The sequence below is a fragment of the Drosophila gunungcola genome (assembly GCF_025200985.1).
Source record: "Drosophila gunungcola strain Sukarami chromosome X unlocalized genomic scaffold, Dgunungcola_SK_2 000049F, whole genome shotgun sequence".
NCBI lineage: Eukaryota > Metazoa > Arthropoda > Insecta > Diptera > Drosophilidae > Drosophila > Drosophila gunungcola.
In genome coordinates, this window is record NW_026453193.1 from 412,342 (window position 1) to 418,704 (window position 6,363).

At 37.0% G+C, this 6,363-nt stretch overlaps 1 protein-coding gene across 1 annotated transcript in view; it reads right to left on the reverse strand.

Annotated features, from left to right (window-relative positions):
• The window catches only part of LOC128261022 (pneumococcal serine-rich repeat protein), a 51,987-nt gene extending 48,489 nt beyond the window's left edge, over positions 1-3,498 (reverse strand). The window contains 1 exon segment of the mRNA XM_052994432.1: positions 2,860-3,498. The gene's annotated coding sequence lies outside the window, so the exon portion shown is untranslated.
• Positions 3,499-6,363: the final 2,865 nt, after the last annotated feature.

Genomic DNA, 6,363 nt, shown 5'->3' on the forward strand with positions numbered 1-6,363 from the left:
AGTCTCTCTCTTTTTCTGCCCTTCTCTCCTCTTCTTCTCCTTAATCTGTGTGTTTGTGTGTGTTAGTGTGCGAGTGCTTGTGTCATTGCCATTAATTAAACACGTTTATGGCCGGGCTAGGCTAAAAAAAAAGCGGCGAAAAATATAAATAAAATGGGCTGACGAAAAAAAAAATTAAGAGGAGAAAATAAGATAAACAGGACCTAAAATAAAAGCCCGGCAGGCGAGCAGCCACTTTGCACATTAAATTATCGATTATGGCATTCATTCACAGCTCGGAACGAAAATAGCATCAACAGCAAAATCAGCAGCCAATCTGGCAAAAAAGCTTCCAGCTAAGAGAATGAGCCGCCCGCATTGAGTGTTTGGCCATCAAAGTCACAAAAAGACCAGCGGCGCTGCAAGCAAACAAGCCAACACTTTTCAGGCGGGCATACACGGCGTATGGGCAACGTCAACGTTAACGTCAGTGAGACACTGCCATCAACGGGGCTTCCCAACGTCCGCCGAGCCAGCAAAGTATTGGACAAAATAATAGCAACAGCCAAACATCTTCTCAAGTCGAAAATACTAATCTGTCATGGACTATGTTGCTTTATTTGATTTCGTAAAATAAAATGTCATTAAAGACTTTAAAGTGAAATATATAATATATATATCATTAAACACCATAAAAGGCATATTGAAAAAAGTAAGCAATACATCAAATTATTAACTAAAACATATCTTAAAAAATATTTATTACGTTTAATGAATCTTTGATTGTTATTTAAAACAAAATTAATTTTTTTATAATTTTGTTATAACAAAATATTTTAATGTGATTTGAGTAACTTAAAACTAAACTTTCCGACCTCTAATTCAGAAAATTGTAGAATATTTAAATTACCATTTACAAAAATAGCAGTACTGCATAAAAGACCGTAAGCTCAACATAAGTAATTCCTTACTAATTATAAAGATTAGTAAATAATTATTTAATTATTTTTATAAAATACGTCAAACGCAAACTGCTCATAAAAACAAAATAAATCTCAAAATTATTGTAGAATGGCGTAAGACATGCAAACTTAAAAACAAAACGGTTCTCTTATTCTGTCCACCACTGTTTATTCCTTATTCCCATGTATGTAGGTTTGTGCTGTTGGGACAGGCACATTTACATTCGACAAGCGACAAATGGTAAAATGTTGAAAGCAGCAAAGCGAATGTTTCATTCCGGCCATTTTGCAACGCCAAAGTGTACAGCGATGTGGCAATTAAATTAAGCTTGCTTTGTATTGTCATTAATTAAAATGCAACTATTGTGTTGCAAGCCAAAATCCATTTAAATGGTAACATTACCATTAAAGAATATTAAGAATTTATTTTGATTACAATGGCCAATTATAGGTTTGAAATAGCAGTTCTGTATTAAATGTCAGTACAGAATTGAAAACCTTAACCTCATCATTACTCAAAGCTAAATCAAACTAAGCTGTCCTTAATCCAAAACGGAAAGTTGCTAATTAGTAGCAAACAAATCGTCAAATTCATTTGGCCCCAATAGCTAATTACGTGAAATTTTAAACCAACAAAACTGACCAAACTGATTTCATTTAAGACTACAAATTAGTTATTGCTGTCAAGGCTGAAAAATAAATCCGTTTTATTTCATCCGAATTAAATATTTTTTTTATTTGCAATAAGTCCTTTGTAACCGGAATTCTTGATAAAAATTAAAATAATAAGTAATCTTTTAGCAACAACAATTTTTGGCTCTTAACAACAACTTATAAATGTATTTCAACATTAAGGAAATTGTTTCATGAGCTTGCAAATATTGTAAGCCAATAAACAGTTATATATATAACAAAGTAAACAATAAGTCTATATCTTTACATCTAAGTCCCACATAAATAATATTAATATTAAAGTTGTGTACCTAATGTACATGAGTTACAAAAAAACAACAAAGGAACACATGAGGGCCCAAAAATCGGCAAAATTATTGCCCGCATTCCTGCACAACACCCATAATCACTCAATTTTCAAGCCAACCCCTCATCAAATTCCCGACCCCTTGGGGCAGCAAATTCTCGACTTTGAAAATTCCCATACAAGAAAATATCATTAGGGTCGGGCAGAAAAGGGAAAACTTTATTAATAATGAAGCTAATAGAGTTTTGAGGACCATCCCCGCCTCTGAAATTGCACCCCCAAAAAAATAAGCAAAGAAATTACAGCCCAACAGCCCAAAAAAAAAAAAAGAGGAGGAAAGGAAAGAAAATTTGGTCAGTGGCTCAAGGAGCTGTAAAAATAACAAGGCGCAGACAAGAGGCGGCAGTGGCAAAAGGCCTAAATCGAGGGTGGCACAAGGATTGTCACACAGACAGACACACCAGCACACACACACACACTGGCACACTCGCACACCACACACACCAAAAACGATTGAGTAATTTTTTTTTCCCCTCAGACACCACACAACTTCATTAGGGTCGAAGAAAGGAGATGAATTCGGAGGTTCTTGGGGTTTCTGGTGGAGATTGGCTCTGGATGTGTCGTGTTATATAAATAAAAACGCTAAAATGCTAAAATGCTGAAATGCGGCTTACGAAACAGAACAACTGGCAATTAAATGTTGGCATTAGTTTTGCGTAATCTGTCAACTAATTGGCACAAAAACATCCACACACAGTCGCCTTGACTTTGGGGCCGCAAATTGGATTAGAAGAAGACTGCATAATTCCCACTTAACAAATAGTACACCAACTACATAAAAAATGGGGGACGAGAAAAAAATTTAAAAAAAATTCCACCCAAATATATGTTACATACAGTAAATACTTTAAAAAATGTACGGTTTTGGTTAGTTACATCTGCTTTTTGGTCACATTTCACGCACATTTGCAGCAGTCCTTCATCCTTGTTGTGGGTTGTAGTTGTAGTTGTAATTGTAGCTGTTGTTGTTGTTGTTGTTGAATGCTGTTGTTGTTGTTGTTGTTGTTGTTGATGCTGTTGTTATTGCTGGCTTGGCTTTTTTATTTTTATTTTTGGTTGTTCTGTTCGCACTCGTGTTCAAACCGCACAAGAACAAAAAATCTCAAAAAAAAAATGGAACAATTGCACATATAATATTTATCCCTCTAATTTTGGCGGAGGCACATTTATTATATTATTTTCTTCAGCTTAGCTGGATGGGTTCCGGTTTTTTTTTCCTCTTTTTTTTTTGGCACTTGAGCACTTTGCTTTTAATTTTTATACATATTTTTGATTTGCTAAATGTTGCAATTGAAATGTGGGAGAACAAGAACAAAAAATTGGGGTCCCAAGCGCTGGAATCCTTCAGTTCCGCTGGTTCGTATCGGATTTGGACTTGTATTTGGATTTGGATACGGCTTCGTCTTGGCTGTGGCTGTGGCTGTGGCTCGAGAGGACTGTGAAGACCACTCAGAGGGCGAAGATGATGGGAGGCGAGCGCACGCTGGCTCCGCACCACATGACCGCACTACACGATTGACAGTTTGGCACTGAGCAGGACCAGGAGCAGGACTACGCTGGAGCTTATCAGGCGAGAGCCGAAGGGGCCACCCGAATGGGGGCCCGATTGCCCCGAAGACCCGAGAGTCCTTCTGAGCTACTGAGTGTTGGTGATGGAGGAGGGGGCGTTCAGCATGTCGCTGCGAGGATATGCGCGACTGTTGCAAAAAAAAATTTGTAGCCAAGACCAAAGCCAGCCCTGTCGCCTCCGCATCGCCGCCTGCCGCACATCCTTGCCTCCATCTCCACCTTCACCCCCCTGCCTCCCTCCCTCACTGTAAGTTCATTGAGAAAAGCCCAGCATCAGCAGCAGGACTCCAACGAACCGAATCCGAACCGAGCCGAACCGAACCGAACCGATCCGAATCCGAACACGAATCCGAACCCAGCCGAGCCGAGAGTCCTCAGGCGAAACAGCCCGTTGGGAAATGGAGCAGTAATATCCGGGGGAATTTCGGAAGATGAAGATTAGTGCTATTATATAAGCGAATTATTCAAAGCGTCGTTTCAATTTTAACTAAAATAATATACAAATTATCATTTATTAACCTACAATATTTTTATATCCGGTAAAATTCGGGGGAACAAGATTTTTAGTATAAAGCAAGCTTGCTTGTTATTCAACTAAAATAATGAACAAATTTGTAATCTATTTAATAAAATAGGCATTAATATTTGGGCTAATTTCGGGAGATAGAGATTGTTACCTAATAGAAGGTCGATTTTTTAAATAGGTCGTTGTAATTTGAAATAAAATAAAGAACAAATTATCAAATACCCAAAGACAATTATAATTTGAAGATAATATTGTTGTATATATCGCTGTCTTTTATCTTAATAAAATTTAAGCAAGAATATAAAAATATATCAAAAACAAATAGGTATAAAGGTCCTTAAAAGTAGTATTACATAATTAAAGACCGATAAAATAAAAAATCAAATGAGGAATAAATATTTTTATTATGTGCCTATTATTATAAACAACGTTTATTCATAAAGATTTATTTATTTATAAACTTTAATCATTTACCATTTCGAATTCTCTCAAAGGCTATTAATTACTTTATGAAAAGAATGAAGTTATTTACATTTTCAATAGTTTTTAACAAACAGAAAAATGTTTTACTTAGGCCAGGTCATTTAGCCAAAAATAAAGAATATTAAATACTAAATAAAGCCGTGTTCCCGAAAATATATTCTTTCTAAGAAGTTCCGCTTAAAATAGTTGCTTGAAAAATTCTCGGGAAAATGTAAAGCCTGCTGGGACTCCGCCCACCTGCATATATTTAAATTGCAAGGAGCTCCCAGCTCCATTTGACAGATGAAACTTGTCCGGATTTCCAATTAAGACAATAAGAGAATCATATTCGGGGACGGCAAAGAAAAACTGAAGTGGTCGCTGGTGGAATTGAATTGAATAAAGATAAAAAAATATTTGTCTGCCGGGGGCGATGCGCATTTCCCAGCGGGGACAAAGCCAACAGAAGACACCACAGCTCCAACAAAAACAACAGCGGCGGCAAAAGAGATAGAAACAAAGAATGTGCACTGAGAACAATTTTTTAATATTTTAGTTCTTGATTTGTTTTCCCAACGAAAAATTGCATTGATATTATATTCGGTTTCAAATTAAAAAGTTCCCATTAGTTTTAAAAACTAAATTAAAAGTGCTAAAAAAATATTTTGATGATTAATTACTAATTAATTAATTACTAACTTTCTTAGTAAGTTAAATTAAATATGAAGAACAGCACATAAGACATTAATTATAATGTTTAGGTAAAACAAAGCATGGGTCCCTTCCTTGATTAAATACTATTAAATTTTAATTAAATAAAAACTAAGAAAGTGAATAAATTCAATTATTCGCAACCAGAACCTTAGCTTAATCTTTATATTTGTCTATAAACAAAATTAGTTAAAAATCGAAAATACAACAAGGGATCTTACAATTAGTTAAATAACTTACTGTAATTAAAAAAGAAAACAGGATATTTCGACTTTCAACTATTTCCAGTTTTCTGATTTGAACGAAATACATTTTTATTAGATTGGTTTTTTTAAGTATTAGTTGCAAACCTTTTGTTACATTTTTACAATACAGCTCCCCCGTTTTTTTTGTTCTATAACAAATTTATTTGCATACATTTTTTGGAAAAAAAACTTTTTTCTATGTGTTGGAATGAAGGAAGCGCCAAGTGCCATGTGCGGCGCTTTGTGTCGGCGTCTGTATGAGTGCGGCCTTGCGGTGTCCCTGTGTGTAAGTGTGTGTGCGAGTGGGTCCTGGCTGAGGAGGGGAAGAGGGGGTGGGTTAGGGGGGCGGGGGGCTAAGGACGAGAGGCAGCAACCAGAGCCAAAACGAGAGCACAAACAGAAACGGCACAAACAGCAAACGTGATGAGCGCATGTGTTTTATCTTCAATCTCGGCTAAAATCATCTGGCCTGGCCGCCAAACCCCCTTGAAAAGCCTGCCAAATAAAAAAAAAAAATGGATCCCCTTTTGGCCCACGCCCCTGTGGCATTATGAAGGGCAATAGGTTGTGTGAGACTTCGTGGACTCGGGTCGTCGTCGGTGTCGGGATAAAGTTCGGGCTGTCGGGTCGACAAATGCCTTCGGCTGCGACTTAGCTCTGACCAAGTCACTAAGCCAGTCAACCCCACTATCTGCATCCCCCCTTCTCAGCCACCAACCCCCACCACCCACGCCCATGGAGCATTTTCAGCGCTTTGTAACATCAAGAAATTTGTACTTCCGCCAGTGGAAGATTTTAATTAAAAGCAGCAGGAAATGTGACCCAAATAATACTTCCGTATAGTGTGAAAAATTGGCCCCGACTTGG